Below are 19,751 nucleotides of genomic sequence, written 5' to 3'. Positions count from 1 at the left end.
ACAGCGATAGAAATACACCGTTTGTTGCAATATGCTTGGGACAACAGTACATTTTCAGGCGGACAAACTTTCGAAATTACAGTAGTTACAATTTTCAACAACAGATGGCGCTGCAAGTGATGTGAAAGATATAGAAGACAACGCAGTCCGTGGGTGCGCCATTCTGTACGTCGTCTTTCTGCTGTAAGCGTGTGCTGTTCACAACATGCAAGTGTGCTGTAGACAACATGGTTTATTCCTTAGAACAGAGGATTTATCTGGTGTTGGAATTCCACCGCCTAGAACACAGTGTTGTTGCAACAAGACGAAGTTTTCAACGGACGTTTAATGTAACCAAAGGACCGAAAAGCGATACAATAAAGGATCTGTTTGAAAAATTTCAACGGACTGGGAACGTGACGGATGAACGTGCTGGAAAGGTAGGGCGACTGCGTACGTCAACCACAGAGGGCAACGTGCAGCTAGTGCAGCAGGTGATCCAACAGCAGCCTCGGGTTTCCGTTCGCTGTGTTGCAGCTGCGGTCCAAATGACGCCAACGTCTACATATCGTCTCATGCGCCAGAGTTTACACCTCTATCCATACAAAATTCAAACGCGGCAACCCCTCGGCGCCGCTACCATTGCTGCACGAGAGACATTCGCTAACGATATAGTGCACAGGATTGATGACGGCGATATGCATGTGGGCAGCATTTGTTTTACTGACGAAGCTTATTTTTACCTGGACGGCTTCGTCAATAAACAGAACTGGCGCATATGGGGAACCGAAAAGCCCCATGTTGCAGTCCCATCGTCCCTGCATCCTCAAAAAGTACTGGTCTGGGCCGCCATTTCTTCCAAAGGAATCATTGGCCCATTTTTCAAATCTGAAACGATTACTGCATCACGCTATCTGGACATTCTTCGTGAATTTGTGGCGGTACAAACTGCCTTAGACGACACTGCGAACACCTCGTGGTTTATGCAAGATGGTGCCCGGCCACATTGCACGGCCGACGTCTTTAATTTCCTGAATGAATATTTCGATGATCGTGTGATTGCTTTGGGCTATCCGAAACATACAGGAGGCGGCGTGGATTGGCCTCTCTATTCGCCAGACATGAACCCCTGTGACTTCTTCCTGTGGGGACACTTGAAAGACCAGGTGTACCGCCAGAATCCAGAAACAATTAAACAGCTGAAGCAGTACATCTCATCTGCATGTGAAGCCATTCCGCCAGACACGTTGTCAAAGGTTTCGGGTAATTTCATTCAGAGACTACGCCATATTATTGCTACGCATGGTAGATATGTGGAAAATATCGTACTATAGAGTTTCCCAGACCGCAGCGCCATCTGTTGTTGAAAATTGTAACTACTGTAATTTCGAAAGTTTGTCTGCCTGAAAATGTACTGTTGTCCCAAGCATATTGCAACAAACGGTGTATTTCTATCGCTGCTCGTTTAGTTTTTATTGCCGTTTCAAATATACCGGTCATTTTTGAAACACCCTGTATCTTACCCCTAGTGAGACAAGCCTCTACATCCTTACATTTGTCCTCTAGCCATCCCTGCTTAGCCATTTTGCACTTCCTGTCGATCTCATTTTTGAGACGTTTGTATTTCTTTTTGCCTGCTTCATTTACTGCATTTTTATATTTTCTCCTTTCATCAATTAAATTCAATATTTCTTCTGTTACCCAAGGATTTCTATTAGCCCTCGTCTTTTTACCTACTTGACCCTCTGCTGCCTTCACTACTTCATCCCTCAGAGCTACCCATTCTTCTTCTACTGTATTTCTTTCTCCCATTCCTGTCAATTGTTCCCTTATGCTCTCCCTGAATCTCTGTACAACCTCTGGTTCTTTCAGTTTATCCAGGTCCCATCTCCTTAAATTTCCGCCTTTTTGCAGTTTCTTCAGTTTCAATCTGCAGTTCATAATCAATAGATTGTGATCAGAATCCACATCTGCCCCTGGAAATGTCTTACAATTTAAAACCTGGTTCCTAAATCTCTGTCTTACCATTATGTAATCTATCTGATAGCTTTTAGTATCTCCAGGATTCTTCCAGGTATACAACCTTCTTTCATGATTCTTGAACCAAGTGTTAGCTATGATTAAGTTATGCTCTGTGCAAAATTTTACAAGGCGGCTTCCTCTTTCATTTCTTCCCCACAATCCATATTCACCTACTATGTTTCCTTCTCTCCCTTCTCCTACTGACGAATTCCAGTCACCCATGACTATTAAATTTTCGTCTCCCTTCACTACCTGAATAATTTCTTTTGTCTCGTCATACATTTCATCAATTTCTTCATCATCTGCAGAGCTAGTTGGCATATAAACTTGTACTACTGTATATATATATACATATATATACATATATATACATATATATATATATATATATATATATATATATATATATATATATATATATATATATATATATACTCGGCAACTCACCTAATGGTGGGTGGCGGAGGGTACTTTCGGTACCAATATCTGATCGCTCCAACCATGTTCCACTCGCGAATAGTGCGTGGGAAGAATGATTGTCGGTAAGCCTCTGTATTGGCTCTTATTTCTCGAATTTCCTCCTCGTGATCAATACCTGCAGAGAACTGATGAATGGTGCAGGATCTGGCAGTTGACCCTGAACGTAAATAAATGTAACATATTGCACATACATAGGATAAGAAATCCACAACTGTGCAGCTACACTATTGATGACAAACAGCTGGAGACAGCTTCTGCCGTAAAATATCTAGGCTTAACTATCGACAGCGACCTTAAGTGGAATGACCATTTAAAACAGATAGTGGGAAAGCAGACACAAGACTCAGATTCATCGGAATAATCTTAAGGAAGTGTAACTCACCTACGAAAGAAGTGGCTTATAAGGCAATTGTTTGTCCGATTCTTGAGTATTGTTCATCTATCTCGGATCCCTATCAGATAGGACTGATAGAGGAGATAGAGAAGATCCAACGAAGAGAGGCACGTTTCGTCACGGGATAGTTTAGCTGGCGAGAGAGCATTACGGAGATGCTAAACAGACTCCCCTGGCAGAAGTTACAAGAGGGACGTTGTGCATCACGGAAAGATTTACTATTGACATTTCAGGACAGTACCTTTCAGGAGTAGTCAGACAACATATTACTTCCCCCCACATACATCTCGCGTATTGATCACGAGGAGGAAATTCGAGAAATTAGAGCCAATACAGAGGCTTACCGACAATCATTCTTCCCACGCACTATTCGCGAGTGGAACATGGTTGGAGCGATCAGATAGTGGTACCGAAAGTACCCTCCGCCACCCACCATTAGGTGATTTGCCGGGTATGATGTAGATGTAAATGTAGATCGTTAGACACGATGGATTATACACTGACGGTAATGGAAACTGGTACATCACGAAGTTCAAGTTGGATATTTGTCATGCTCTGTGCAGATGCTCATCACAGAACAGGTATCAAATGATAATGCTTTCATTCCATTCAGAACCGACGTCCATCATCAAAATCAATACGAGGTGTAACAACCACCGTTGTATTTATCGTGGCCTGGAAGCAAAGAGCCTGCAACGATTACGTTGACGAATTTATTGCCATATCCGAAGCGACTGCCATGACAGTTCATGAAGATTGCTGACTTGAAGGCATGTATGAAATTATATCTCTTTCCATTACATCCCATACATGTTCTGAGTGATAAATCGGGGGACAAGGCCAGTCAAGGATACGGTACATTCCTCACCGCATATCCGACGCGAACTGCAATCTCGCACTATAATGCTGGAATATGCCATTTGGTACCCTCTCCACGAAGGTTATGACAATAGAGCTCACTATCCTTGCCATATATTGGCCCACTTTCTGCTTCCGTTCAACAACTACCAAATCAATCCGTTTCTCAGATCCAATAGCTCCGCACACCATGATCCCTGGAAGTGGAGAGGAAAATTTGTGGAAAATCGCTGTTACCAGGTCCCTTTCTCAATGTCTAGGGACACGTTGGCGTCGGTATAAGCACCACAAGCAGAAGCTAGATTCGTCGTTGAACGCAACAAAATGCCACACTTATCCCACTTGCCTTTGGATAACTGCCCCATTTATCTATGGCTCTGCACAATGCATTCTCTGTTACGTGTGGTATAGTGTCAGCAGGAAGCGACGCATGGCAAATCGAGACCTCAATGCAGGTAATCTTTTCGAGACGGTTCGTGGTGACAATTTGACTGTGTCCCCTGCGACAATTTCGGTTGTAGTGATTCGTATACTCGTCAGTCAGTCGCCAATCCTACGATCTTCTCGCTCTGTAGACTTTCGTGAAGGAGTCGTTTCTAGCCGGCCGCTGTGGCCGAGCGGTTTTAGGCGCTTCAGTCCGGAACCGCGTCGCTGCTACGGTCGCAGGTTTGAATCCTGCCTCGTGCATGGATGTGTGTGATGTCCTTAGGTTAGTTAGGTTTAAGTAGTTCTTAAGTCTAGGGGACTGATGACCTCAGATGTTAAGTCCCATAGTGCTTAGAGCCATTTGAATCATTTAAAGTCGTGTCTACTCTTCTCGCCACACTCTTGTCTAGAGTCCACCTTATCACCACTTGTTTCGTAGTCATTGCATTATAATCAGAGTGAATTTTCACGCCGTGTGCGCTGATTTGAATAGCAGAAGAGTTACAGGCGGAATTAAAGCTATAAACGGAGGTGGTGAGTGGTGTTTGGATATCTCAGTGGACAGAGTGCTATCCCGAAAAGGTCAAATGCCCTGATATGGCACACGGTTTGGATCTGCCAGGAAATTTCGTTGTGCGATAGCGAAATGTCTGTGCGATCTGTCGGTATGATCCCCCCACGTGCTTCCTGCGATAAGCCCCACGGCCGCTTCCCTTGGGCATGGTGTTTTGCGATCTTCACCTAAAAAGCTCGAACACAGTTAGACACACCCAAAGACGTCGTGCGGTGAATCTGATCTCGCTGCATAGAAATGGGCTTTTCCTTTACTGAAAATAAGTTGGTATAAGGATAAAATTGTAATCAGCATATACCGTAAATACTGGAGTTACAATCTGATAGCATTCAGTCAACGTGCTGGTAGTGTAACACTGTCAGTTTCCGTCAGTGTATAAACGGCGTAAAAAGCGTTTTACATCGCTCTAAAGACTAGAATTTTCTTTCAATCTTGTTCGTTTGAACACAGAAAATCGCTACCTACAGCCATGTGTGCACTGGACATAAAAAGACGCAAGCTTTCTCGTGCAGTTGAAGTGAGAGGACTATGTCTCCGTTCGTGGACGGAACAACGCGGCCTGTTACAGTGTTGAGTCCTCGAACAGACATTACAGAATCATTTCACGCTTCGAACTTTCGTGCACTGCAACTGAAATATTGGAAATCTCTGTTATAGGAAGAATAGAGCAAAGAAGAGATTGTCCAGGATATGAAGGATATGCAGAATAGAGAGCTGTGCAAAATGAGAAGGAATACTGAGCCTATAAGGCGCAACGTGTTAAGCCAACCACGTTTCATCACCTGTACGAATCAGAAATGTATGACTTATATAAAGTTCCTCGCCGTTTTTTTTGTTTTTGTGTTCTAGGAGTGAATGGCGGAACTCCTTGGATCATCCATACATAAAATAAAGACACTTGCCGCGTTTTTCTGTCCGTATGTAATCTCATGGACTACTGTAGAGATTTTGATATGCTTTTCTTCTAATAGACTGTTTCATTAGAGAAGCTTGTGGACACAGGAGACAGGCGTAAACCTGCCGGAGTGCAGTGCCATGCCGGTGCAAGCCGTCTCGATGTGGCCGAGCGGTTCTAGGCGCTACAGTCTGGAACCACGCGACCGCTACGGTCGCAGGTTCGAATTCTGCTGCATATTGCTCAGAGCCATTTTTTTGCAAGCCGTCACTACTGGGAGGCCGGTACGAGCAACCGCCGATATCCTAAACGAAATGATGTAGCACCTATGAGATATTAACCTGACGAGAACATTTATTTTGTATTTTATGTTTAGGGGGTGTGAGGGGAAACGCAGGAAAAGGCCATACAGAAAATGTAGCTCGCACTGGAATGGCGCTGGAGCGGGCAGGCCGATAAGCGACGGTAGGTCGTGGCGAACTTCCTTGCTTTCGGGAAATCTGGATGCTCGGCAGCCCGTAGCTCCCATCATTGCCACGAGATGTCACTCCAAACGCCATTTGTAGACGAAACAGCTTTGCCGGCATGCGCTGCTTAAACTGTTTAAATTATGGTGATGGTACTCAGCGACCTAACCCTGTTATCTGAATTTTAAGCATAATTATTTGAAGTGGCCCAGACAAGTCGTCATAGGTACATAGTGCTACCCATGCAAAGCCAATACGATTTACTGATAATGGTTACCTCATTATGTGTTTCTATAAGACAACACACACTAATGAACGATGGAAGCAGAGGTAGCTGCTGCATTGGAGAGCGTGTTCCTCTCCCCGCAGAGAATGTATTTACATTGTCTTCTGTGTGTCATGTGACTGCTATGTTATCAGCATCACACCCAGCATAGAAGTTGCAACACACGCGATATCAACACATATGGTAGCGGCAAGATGCGTCTGTACGACATAATGGATACTGCATTTCGAAAACCGTGCAGGTACTACGCTTTTCTCATAACCCTGCGTCAAGGCTGTCACATCACCACTCACGGCCACCCGCCAACTATAGAGTCAACGTCCGTGGCCAACAACATGATGTTGTCAGGGTTTATCCACGGCAACTGCAGATTCTAACAGAGAATAGAATGACAGTCGTGGAAAACATCAGTCGCTAATTCAGTACTGTATAACAAACGGTGCGCAGGACATGCCGTCAAGAACCTCCTCCTCAGCAAGGTGTACAGCAGCCGCCGCCCAATAAATTTACCTCAAGTCACTCACGTCACCGAAAACAGATATTAGTATGGACACAGGAATGCCGCATAGTCCAAGCTCCAAGCATGGAAATATGTTGCAGGTCATTTGGACAGATGAATCGCGGTACACATCAGCACAAGACGATAATATACTGCGAGATCGTTGAAATCCACGTGAAGCGAAGTGTCCCAGTCGTCAATAGGGCAATGGGCTCAGAGGCTTGGAGGAGGAAATCTGAAGTGAAGCTGAAACGTCCCTGACACGTATATCGATTCTTTTTGCTGAGCGATGCGCGAGCCTGTGGTTCAGTCGTGTGGATTCGTTGTTTCCCCACAGACGACCACGAGCGATTTATACTTGCTTCCAGTTGCTTTTAGGGGGAGGCGGTGGGAATAGAAGGTATGGAAAAAACTCACGAATTGTGACAAAAGTTTCAGTAACTCTCCATACGTAGTTCACACAGCCTTTAGAATTACCAGCCACCTGAACTCATTCTAACTGAACATACAAGTAACGCCATCGACGAGATTTGCATGCCTTTGACTCCATTTTGATCAACATCCGTGAATTGTGGGCGGTATTTGCGTGCTTTAGGATGGTTTAAATTATCTCAGAGGGCTTATGAGCCACTATTAATTTTATGGCGGAAGTATAACTATATTTCGATTAAAAAAGCTTTGTGACTGACGTTTCAACGAGTCGAGTGGTAGGAGCAAGTTGACAGCCAACTGAAGTTCTCTCTCGAGCGCCAGTCGCAACCTAGGCTGAAATCAAGAAGTTTCTTCCAGACATTAAAAACGTTGAAAGCACCTCCAGATAAGACTGGACTTCCGTTGTGTATATCTAAGCGTCGAGGTAGGGTAGCTGCGCGTGAAAATCTTCTGTCTAGCTACAACAAGGACTGGGTTGTTTGGAGATTCCTTAACCAGAATAGTGACTGGTGTCTGCGGGACTAAAATTATCACTTACGTCTCAGGTCTTTACATCAGACGATGGCAAGTGCGAATGTGGCCAAGAAGAGACAGCAACATCTGTCAGTTCCCTCTCTGTCTATTTTCATCCTCAGAACAATATTTATTGCTTGCCGACGACAATGCCATTGGTGTGGCTCAGCTATTGAGAAATGTAGACTCAATGACTTCTTCTGGATTGTTAATTTACTTTTTTTTTGTAATCTATGTGTTTATAATTAATATTATCACATAATCATGCATATATTTAACTGTATATATTTACTACTCTTCTGACATGAGGAAAAAGAGAAACGAGCAAATAGGACCATTAGCAATATGTAGGATAGGTTTTGTTCTTCATCTCTAAGTACATATTACAGTTGCTGAATTACAGCGTCTTTACAGACATAGGGTGTCTCAGAAAATACCGACCACCCTTACTACGTCGTGCAGGAAAGCAAACTGATCGGTTTTCACGAAGGAACCCGCATCCGGAAATGCACAGATGAGACGCTGTGGAGCGTCGAAGTCAGAATGAACGGTTGTGACGGTTTGTTCCGAGTCGTTTTGATATCTGAATACGGAAAGTGTGCTACCCTTTAGCCACCTGTGTACTGCGGATGTCTGACCTGTGCGTAATAACATACCTGCGCATGCGCTACATTTCTCTACATTGCTCTTGTGCGCATCCTACTGCGGACCTCGTGTGGTCAGCAGTGAGACGCGTACCAGTACATTTCTGCAGAGATGATCGACATTGTGCTTGCATACGGCTAAGCGGATTGCAGTGGGAGAGCTGTTGCGACATTGTATGCAGAACGTTTTTCGAACAGACGTACCCCACACCATTCCATGTTCGCGGCCATCGAAAGCCTCCTCAGACAAGCTGGAAAGTTGCACGTAGGAATTTTCCACCTGAGGTATGGCCATTGTACAGTAAAATAGTAGCACTTTCTGCTTGGTGTTTGTGAATACCATTCCCATTCTACTGCTTGTCCTCTGGTAGGTACTGAAACGAGATGCGGGTAGTCTACGCTCGGTTCGAACCCTACAGTTAGATGAGAACATGTTGACAATGTTCGAAGAGGACCCATCCCCAGGACGCGGCAGGTGACACAACAATGCACACGGGTAAAAGAGCCACGTGCTGTGTTGTAAATGGACACCGGCTCCATCCATACTATTTGCAGAAAGTCCAGGCATTACCATGGGGGAGGCCTACACACGTGTGGTGCAGTTTGCGCAGTGGTATTTACAACAATGAATACTCCAGCCACAATTCCTGAACTTGGTCCTATCTATACATGAAGAGACGAGGTATTAAACTTGGGCAACACGTATGTTTGGGAGGATGAAAATCACGTGCACAGGTGATTCAAAATCACCAACAGGGGGTAGTAATAACCTCTCGGTCGGGATAATTGGTGACCGTACCATTTGCCCATATATACTGGCAAACAGAGTAACAGGATCGATCTACCTCACATTATTAGAGATGTTTTGCCAACCCTATCGGATGCAGTGTTACTTAATGTTCAGATGGACATGTGGCTGCTGCACGACGGAGCTACAGCACACGTTGATGTCAAATGTGCTGAATCACTTCAACGTCGCATGTCCCAGTCGATGGACTGGTAGAGTTGGACCGGTTCCACGAGCAGCACGATCGCAGATCTAACACCTCTAGACTGTTTTCTGTGGGGCAATATGAAGACTATGGTGGTGTAGGGTGCGTCAGCGGAGGATCTTATTGCTCGATTCCAAGAAACGACTGAAATACGTCAGAGACAATGAAAGTTGCGAGCTCTATCTTCTTATCTCGTGTTTTCTACTGAAAATCTCGTGCTTGTACTCTTTCTTGTTAACTTTACTATTACAGAGATCGCCAAAACTATATTTTTTTTATTGATCCTGTGCGCAACAAATAACTTACTTGGTCTTTCTGCTGCCACTGCTTGATCTGCTGTATTCCATTATTTAACAAAAACATAAAAAAAACCTATTATTCATGCTGAGTGCAATGCATGTTCTGTATGGCGGCTCCTGCTGTTGCTGCAGCTGCTGCTGCTTACTACAACTACATATAATTCAAGAGAAAGGGTATGGTCAAATCGGAACTCGATAAATGATAACCAAAACAAAAATCTATATTCTGAAAGCGATTCTTTCTCAATCAATTAACAAAACGCTAGAAGCTCTTTGAACAATCGCTTCGTTTGTAAATCTGCCTCTGTGGCATTAAAGCAATATTAGAAATTAATCAAACTCTTGACGACAGACTGAAATACTTCTCAATTGAACACATAGTGAAACAATTCCCTGACAATTACAAAAGAAATCAATGACAAAAATCAATACTTAATCTAACAATGGTTTCCCCTTAAGAATTCAACTCCTATCATTATCAAAATTACCGTCTGCTGCTACGCACATACACAAACCCTTTTCTTTAAATTAATAAGCGCGCTGAAAATTATAAAAAATATCAACTAAATACCAAATCCTGTATCGCTGCTGGCGGACACGGCAGTACGGCAGCTCGGCGACGACTCCTTCGCCCAACACACGTGCGCACCACAGCAGGCGGGCTCCTACACTGGCTTCAAAACAACAGTCTAACATAACAGTCGCTACACTTCGCCTTTATTTTGTTGCTACAGCGCCAGCAGCGCCCCAAGCGGCCGGTAGGTTGAACTGTGAGTTCGGCGCGATCGTGAAAGCGAATAGAGATTGTTTATTTTGATTTATACAATGGTTTTTACCATCGGGAACGTTTGTAGCGCAATAAATTGCAGCAACAACAGGAAGAAGACACCACAGCTGTCTTTTTTTAGGTTTCCTAAGGATCCTGGGAGGTATATACCATCATGTTACTAAACTGTATCGTCAGGATTCACTTGCAAACTATATGTGTATAAATGATGAATGTTTCGTTTTAGGAGCAGAAAATGGCTAGTTAATAGCAGACGAGAAGACCTTATGAAGAAAGACCCGGTTTACCTGTATAATAATATTAGCTTTTGTTCGCTACATTTCGAACAAAACCGGTTCATGAACGCAGACAATAACAAACTCGTTTGGAATGCAGTACCCACACTGTTTGACATTCCAAATAAACCCCCTCAACTTACGATGAAGAAGAAACTGCCACAAAGATTCGACAGTCAATCTAAAGCTGTAAAACAGTCCTATGACACAGAAGCAGCCAGTTCGACTCTCCATGTATCAGTGCCAGATTCGTGTGAATCAACACAGACCTGCTTTGACGATGAAGTGGTTAAATTAAGTGTAGCTGTTCGTGTCTTACAAAAGCATGTGAAGTGTCAGAATGCCCAGAAGCGAAACTATTACGGGACAAGGAAAGTGCCTACAGACAGATTGTTTGAAAATTATTCAAATATTTGGTTTTTCGTGAAATGTAATGTAATCAGCTCATTATAGTGTTTTCAGCATATGTCTCCCACTATTTGGCAGTTGCTTGTCCCACTTAGAATAATATAAAGATGAAGGTCGTACTTGTGGCAACAGGAGACAATGACAAACACAGTAAGCCTACAGAACGATAAAAGAGATGTCGATCGCTTTTGCATGTAGAGGTACGTGTCTGTGCTTCTTACATGTGAATCTGTGTGTTTATATTTTTTTGATATCAACGTGGTAAGCTGCAATTCTGTCCAATGTCACAAGTGTTTCTTCACGAATGTGTTGTAAATGGTTCAAATGGCTCTGAGCACTATGGGACTCAACATCTGTGGTCATAAGTCCCCTAGAACTTAGAACTGCTTAAACCTAACTAACCTAAGGACATCACACACATCCATGCCCGAGGCAGGATTCGAACCTGCGACCGAATGTGTTGTAGCTTGCCACTCTATTCATGGTTTTTGTCCGTACTTGCGTATATTTTAGAATCATTTTTAGAAACGTATATGCCTTCTGATACCACACAAACTCTTGAAGGCAAGAGAATAACTCGAATAAATCGGAAATTACGTAGGAAATGGATGCAAACAAACATTATGCTTACGACGCGTCTGACGTTCACCTTACCCGCCGCTTGGAGCGCTAGTGTCGCTCCATCTGTCAAACGGCAACAACTTTTACAGCAGTGAGTGTCGCGACTGTTATGTTAGACTGTGTTCAAAACTGCCACTAGTTATAATCCGTGCGCTGCGAGGCGCGACAACAATATCTTAGATTCCAGAGCTTGTGTATGCGCGCTGTAGCCAACCCTTACGTGCTAAGAGAGTACTGCCAACTCTCATAACCCCCAACCTCATTTCTGAAAATTTTGTGGGGTGATTCTTGCCTAACATATTGGCAAGGAACAAACAGTAAATTTTTTTTTTACAAAACCACGAAAAAATTAGGTAAAGAGAAAAAATGTTACAATTTATATCCAATGACTAAAAGTATTTCTTGCTTAGCATCTAAGTAAATTTTTTTTACAAAAGGACGAAAATTTTCTTTCGTGGCATATAGGCAAGAGAAAAATGTTAAAATTTTATACAAAATGGCAGAAATGTTGCTTGCCTAATTGATTGGAAAGGAGAAAACATGGCTCCTTTTACAAAAATAATATGAAAATGTTGCTAGCCTAGTATGTATGTAATAAGAAAACGTCAAAGGAAATATAACAATTTTCTTACATAAGTAGATAAAAAAATCATATAAGTTTTAACAGATGTTTAACAGTAACTACTTAAACATGGAATAGTCTTCAATAAGCTAATATAACCTAATAACCAGTAAAAAATAATATTTTATTTTCTGCATTTGGGCACTTACGTTTCCATGACATTAATTAGTAGTGGTCTGACTACATGATACTGTATATTTTTATGCTCGCAGTTCCCTCTGTTCAAAAGAAACCAGGTCTACATGTTTTAAGTGCAGCAGACTAAGGGACTTCATATCCACTGACAACCACACTAATGTTCCAACATCAGTTAATTTACGGTGTAGGCAGACTCAGGGACTTCATATCCACTGACAACCACACCTAAAGTCAAATTTTCCTCTGGTGAGACAGTTTGACAACGTAGGCAGACTCAGGGACCTTGTGTCCACTGACAACCACAGGTCACTGCGTTATTGCATAAGTACCTCCTCAAACTTATGTAGTATTTCTGTATGCTGGAAACGTCATATTTTATAGAAAATAGATTCTCCCTTTAAAATACGATATCTCTAACCTAATTACAGAAATTAAGCAAGGAATAATATTATATCATATAAACAGGCATGTGAGCTCTGAGATCATTAAAATGTTTTCCTTAACTCTATTGGCACAGCAATTACAGATTTGTGGCATATATCTCAAGTCATGAATAATGTGAGGCTCACCACACGGTGACAAAGTCAATTTACTTTAAATTTCTCGCCACAGCAATCCCAGATTTGTGGCATGTATTTTTCAATTCAGTCATAATATGAGGCTCACCACACAGTGGCAAGTTAATTTTCTTATGATTAGTTTGGCCAATAACAATGGCAAAGTTTTGATTGTGACCACGAATCATTATAAATGTGGCACCACACAAAAAATATCATTTTAATTTCAAGGCATAAATCCTGTGCCGTCGAACTCTAATTACCTACTATTTTTACATTACTAGTGATGCTGAAAAAGAAAGTTACAATATTTGTTACAATAATTGTTATGTACATTTTGGTTATAAAATATTTAAATAATCCTACAAATAGAAAAGTAATTCCATAGTGATGCTATTATGTATAATAAAAGTTACAGAATCATTTAGAAAAAGTTTAGCCAACAGCTCGCCAAATCAATTCATGAATATGTACAAAATTCAGTGAATAATTACGTGACTATGCGTCAGAATTTTTACACTCTAATTACTAAGTTATACCAAATTTATAATTATTAGTCTGTAATAACTGTCAATATTTCTGATGTCAAACGTCAATGTCTGTGGTATAGTGTCTCAATCGTTTTTACATGGAGTCCTCATTGTCTCTGTTTGGAGGCCTCTCTAGTCTTTGTATGAATCTGTGTGGCCATACCTTGGACCGTCACAAAGAACAAGAATAAGAAACAACCTACAAAGTATATAATAAAAAAAATTATTTACGAAATACAAGACACAAAACCCCTCCATCTGTCCAGTAGAAACTGAAAGAAATGGTTTATTCATCAAGGTGACAAGAAACAAATTTATGGCATGACAAGAGAAAAATCATCACCTTCCAATTAACCTCGTGCTGGAATCGGCACTGCATCACTAAATTACAATCATGAAACAGAAAAACACAAGATAAATATTAAATTGACTTATGTTACACTATTATTTATTCAGTCATAAAATATGGCAGATACTCTCGCCTCTTGGCGTAAGAGTCATTTCGCTCTGGAAAGAGAAAAGAAATCGTTTAATGCACGACATAATTATCTAGGTCATAGCTCGGTGTTTTTGTCATGGCCGACTGTTTCTGGAACGTCTTTCTTCTCGCGACCCTTAACGGTAAGCGTGCTACGCTCCGATCTGAAAATATCGTCTACTACACAAAATTACGTCACGTTAAGTGCTTTCGTTTCTGCAATGGAGAAAACTTCCGTTGCGATCATGTTTCCTGTAAGAAATGCAATAAAGTCAACCTTAACAACAATAAGAAGAGAAACAATACTATCATTCTTACCATTCCACAATTTCACAGAGCAAAAAATATATATATATATATATTCTTGGCACTCATTCATCACATAATTCAACACTTTGCTGTGTATTTGTATCAGAACCCCTTTCGTGACTCATAGCCATGTCTTAACTTTACTGTGACTTAGATTTTAAGTAAGTGTGTACTCTACCTTAACATTTCTGTGACTTAAATTTTACACAAATGTGTATAATCTATATCTTCCTTCATAGAATACCTTTGTGGGTTTCTGCGTTTAGAAGTGTATCTTTCTTGCCTTCTCTTGTTCTATAAAAGTCTGCAAAGTGCTCCCTCATTGTGTCACACTAATCATGAGTGGTCCATAAATCCTAATACGCCTTACCTGGCAAACTAATAAACACGAAAAATCCACATAAATCATCACTCTTCAAACTACCTCATAAATCAGAACAAGTGTCAGTTCGAAGGTTTCGTAATTATACTATTACCCATCAAATATACCTTCTCAATTCAGAGCCACTTATACACTATATTTTACCGGAAGATAATGTCAACAGTTTCTGTTATTTCATGTTATTTCTCCCTAAAAACGTATATAGTTATTTCTTGCATTTTCCTTTAAATAAATCACGAAAATTTCATTCTTTCAGTGAACAATCGCAAGATGTCAGCAGCTGGCATAATCCTCTCGTCAGAAATGTCCTTTGCAAAGTTCTTATTCTCTCAAGCAATACAAATCATTCATAATCATTCGTTCTTGGTCTTTCACACAGGGTAGATTGATAGTAAAAGATTAATAGATAAACAGGTTAGTCAAAGATTATGAAACAGTACTGAAAACTAAAATCAGAAGAATATACTGTAACGGCTGGGGCACCTATGCTTGCCAAACATATATTTACTAAAGATCAGTAAACCCCCTAGGGCCTTATTCCTTGAAAATTTTAATGTGTGATAAGTGATGAAGACCTCGCGATTTGTGTGTTCATATAGTCTCAAGTTCCACAGCGTTTGTGTGTGCAATGCGTCTATACGGAAGGGTCCTTCATACACCAAGAAAAACCTCCTACTTAAATATTTTCCCTTATGAGATAGTCGATGTGACCTAAGCAATACTTTTTTGACCTACCTGTAAATTCTTGACGTTGACTCGTGGATTATGCAGCTTCTTTCTTCTGTCTGCAGCTTTCTTGATCTTCTGCAATGCTATACTACCACTATATGGTGTTTTTGCAATAGTTCATCTAGTGTCTGTGGTCTATCGGTTTCAGGTTGGATTACTGAGTTAATTTGTCTGGAATCAAGAACCAGTCTAATGGAATTATCCCTTTTCTTAACCACGTGTAATGGGGCTGTTATATGAACTCACAGCAGGTTCGATGATTCCCTGCTCTAACATGGATTGTATTTCCTGTTTGACTTTGTCTCTGTATGTCTATGGGATGACGTATGGTGGTACAAAAAATTTATTATGTTCCTTGACCCTGAATTCATAAAGAAAGTTACTTATTGTTCCTGTCTTGTGAGAAAAAACTTCACAATTTGTTTGCTTTTAATATTTCAAATAAATCATCAGTGCCTGCATTAGGATCTACTTCGTCTCGGTGAACTTTCCTTTTAGTTAATTGTTCTGTACTAATGGGTTGTTCTGTTTCACAGTAAAACGTAGTGATGTTATCTGTGCAACTATTAGACAAATTCATTGATTGTTTTGCCTCAAGTGGAAAGAGAAAATGCAGGCAAGTCACTTCCTCATCCTCCTTTGTTAACCATCTTTGAAATTTAAGCCTAACTAGCATTTGATTTACTCGTAACATGACTTCAGCATTACAAAAGTTTAACATTGCTTTATATTCACGTAGGAATTCCACACCCAAAATCATTTCTGTTCATAAAAGAGAGACTACTAAGAAATTTGCAGAAAACTCGTGTCCTTGACACCTGAAAACTAAAGAAGTCTGATTGCGTACGTCTACACTCTTTCCTTGAATGACTCCCTTTAATTTGGTCTTTAATAATGGCAAGGTTTGCCAAACAGATGCCTGTTCACACTTCTTAAACATTGTCTCGCTAATTACATTCACAGGGCTGCCAGAATCAAGTACAGCTGAAAGTAGAATATTTCCTACCGAGATTTTTATAATTGGATGAGCATACATAATTTCGCTGTTATCGTTTTCTTGTAATAATGTGTCTCTAAAGTCCTCCAGTCCAACAAAGTTAACATAATTTGTGTGTCGGCTTTCCGCCGCTACAAACGGTTCGTTTGTAGTCCTTGTTGCTAGTCATTGTTGTGCCGACTCGTATTGCCGCGAATTATTGCTTGGGTTGGGTGGTCTGACTTTCTACATTGTCCCCACGCTCTAAATTGGAATTTCTGCGATCCTGCCAATTTTGATTTGTCCCCTCATCATAACTGTTTTGGTTCTCATAATTGTTATGACCATAATTATCACCTGGGCTCAATGCTCTGTATTCTGCATGAGCACCGCGTTCCGAATTGTAATTTGCGTGTCCACGCCGATTTCGGTTGGCTCTACCGCGACCATTCCTTCTAAAATAATTTTCATTTCCATAACGCCTTTGCTCTCGCAGTCCGCGATCTCTATTACTGTACTGAGAGTTCCTATGATCATAAAAATCATTTCTCTGGCGTCTATGATCCGTGTTATACGGTTGATGCCGCGTATCACGCTTATCTTCTTCCGCCCTGTACGCGTGAGGTTCGTCCGAGTTCCATATGCGTTTACGGTCACGCCGCGGATTATTATTTTCCCAATACTGATTACTATTATCTCTCTGTGTGTTTTCATAGTTGTCAAATTCTAATTCTTGAAAAAGAGCTTGGAATGCCTCTAAGTCATCTTTGCACCTACCTGCCGAAATTATGTGGCGTAATCTGATCGGCAGTTTTGTCAAACAGATATGAATTAATTCCGACTGACTGTACGGATTCGTTCATGCGCATCATGTTTTCAAAATATTGCACTGGAATTGAAAATTTCGGCTGTACATAACTTTGCATCATAATGATGTAATATTTTACACGATCTTGTGTAGTCTTTGACCAGTAAGCAGATAAGAATGGTGATAAAAATCACCATATGTGTGACATTCACGTACTATTGAGCGCATTCTTGTTGCAGGCTCTCCTTCAAGATAACTGCAAATGAATTCCAGTTTGTGGCCAATTGGCCATGTTGGTGGTAAAGAATAGACAAATTGTTGTAACCACTCTCGAGGGTGGATTTCGTGACTAGCATTCCGAAAAATTTTTAATTTCCTAACTGTGAGAAAATGCTTATAGTCAAACTCGTCATTTTTCTTAGCGAATGAGTTTTCTTTTACAGCATGACTCACGTTTCCTTCATTAAGTCCCGCAAACGTGTCATATCCACGAGAAAAGTGGTCGGCATTTCCATAATTAATGCGCTCATTGTCGTTACCAATTTTGTAATTATCGGATCTACCCGTGTCACTGACACGATCGGTCTTTTCTTCGATGCTGGCAAGCTGTTCCTGTATGTTTTTCACGTCACGTTTGTTTTGCTGATTAATTGTCATCTGCCCTTGTTTAAAACGTTGCAGAGACTGAAATTCTTCGGTATCCGCGATCGGCACCGGTTGAGTGTCATCTGACCTCGTATCTAACCCGCTACTTAGTTCCGTCACTTTCATGGATAATTCATCTACCTGTTTAGCTACTGTCGTTAATTGAGTTTCTATCTTTGAAACTTCATTGGTGGTCTCTAATTGCAATGACTCAACATTTTTCGCTAATTCCTCTACTTGCAGTTCTTGTTGTGACGTCTGTCGTTTCACGTCAACAATATCAACATTTTGTACGTGATCAAGTCGGGATACAAGATTATTAATATCTGATTTGAATTCTTCACGTAGCTGACTTTTCAACTGACTGGTCATTTCTTCAAATTTACTATTTAAATTGTCATGCACCTCACCCTGAAACAATGTGAGATTCTCGTTAATTTCGTTCTGAAGCGATTTGAAATTCTTTGCGTTATTGTCATTAAATTCAGTGAGTTTACTCTTAAATTCAGTGAGTTTACTCTCCTGTCTGTTATTAAATTCAGTGACTTTTCTCTCCTGTCTGTCATTAAATTCAGTGAGTTTACTCTCCTGTCTGTCATTAAATTCAGTGAGTTTACTCAGTAATAATTGTGAAACATCATTACTGGGGGCAGGGAGTACAACGTTACTCTTCTCTGTTAAAGCAGAAGCAGGACCTGCATTTCCACTAACAGAAGGAAAGGCAAAATTACTCCACTCTATCGGAGTGGCAACCAGACCTGAATTTCCACCAAAAGTGGGGAAAACAAAATTACTCTGCACTTTTGAGGCGGAAGCAACGATGGTATTTCTCGTAATGCGTCCTGTTTGCGTCACTGTATTGTCATGTCCTAAGTTGCGTGTTGCACACAGTTCTTCATCACGCATTGTTGGCAAATGACCGCCTACATTCCGATTCTCCGCAGTATTGTTAGAAAATTCCCGGATCTCAATATTCTCAAAACAATTTTCCACTCTCTGTTCCGAATTTTCGGAAACTGCATTTGAAACCGCTCCTACATTCATGTTTGCAACCGTATCTACGTTCGCGTTTGCAGTAGTATCTGCATTATTTTCCATTTTCTTTTGTGCTTGCGTCCTCATTGTCGCAATACGAACGAAAACATGTCACTAAAATACACCGCTATCCTAAAAATTCCACTGTTCAATTAATTATTACACGATGCACCAACAAATTCAAAGACAAAACTGCTGAAATAAAATTTTGTGTTAATGCAAAGCAGTGGGCAAGCGATCAAAATGCTGTGCCTCCACTAATGATTACTGTTATGTAAGCTTCCAGTTGGCAGTAGAAAGACGAAGCATATCTAACTACGACTCATCAAAAAAAAAAAAAAAAAAAAAAAACGTATCCTGGCAGGATCGCCAGGTGAAAATTGCGAACTCTATCTTCTTATCTCGTGTTTTCTACTGAAAAACTCGTGCTTGTACTCTTGTTAACTTTACTATTGCAGAGATCGCCAAAACTTTATATACTTTTTTTTATTGGTCCTGTGTGCAACAAATAACTTACTTGGTCTTTCTGCTGCCACTGCTTGATCTGCTGCATTCCATTATTTAACAAAAACATAAAAAAACCTATTATTCATGCTGAGTGCAATGCATGTTCTGATGGCGGCTCCTGCTGTTGCTGCAGCTGCTGCTGCTTACTACAACTACATATAATTCAAGAGAAAGGGTTTGGTCA

The 19,751-nt window shown here is 41.0% G+C and overlaps 1 protein-coding gene across 1 annotated transcript in view; it reads left to right on the top strand.

Moving 5' to 3' along the window:
- Nucleotides 1–19,751, top strand: part of LOC124776760 (nose resistant to fluoxetine protein 6-like) — a 381,483-nt gene that overhangs the window by 161,856 nt on the left and 199,876 nt on the right. The window lies entirely within an intron of this gene.

Source organism: Schistocerca piceifrons, chromosome 2 (genome assembly GCF_021461385.2).
Source record: "Schistocerca piceifrons isolate TAMUIC-IGC-003096 chromosome 2, iqSchPice1.1, whole genome shotgun sequence".
Classification (NCBI taxonomy): domain Eukaryota; kingdom Metazoa; phylum Arthropoda; class Insecta; order Orthoptera; family Acrididae; genus Schistocerca; species Schistocerca piceifrons.
The sequence above is the reverse complement of the archived record's forward strand: the minus strand, read 5'-3'. Positions and strand labels throughout refer to the sequence as shown.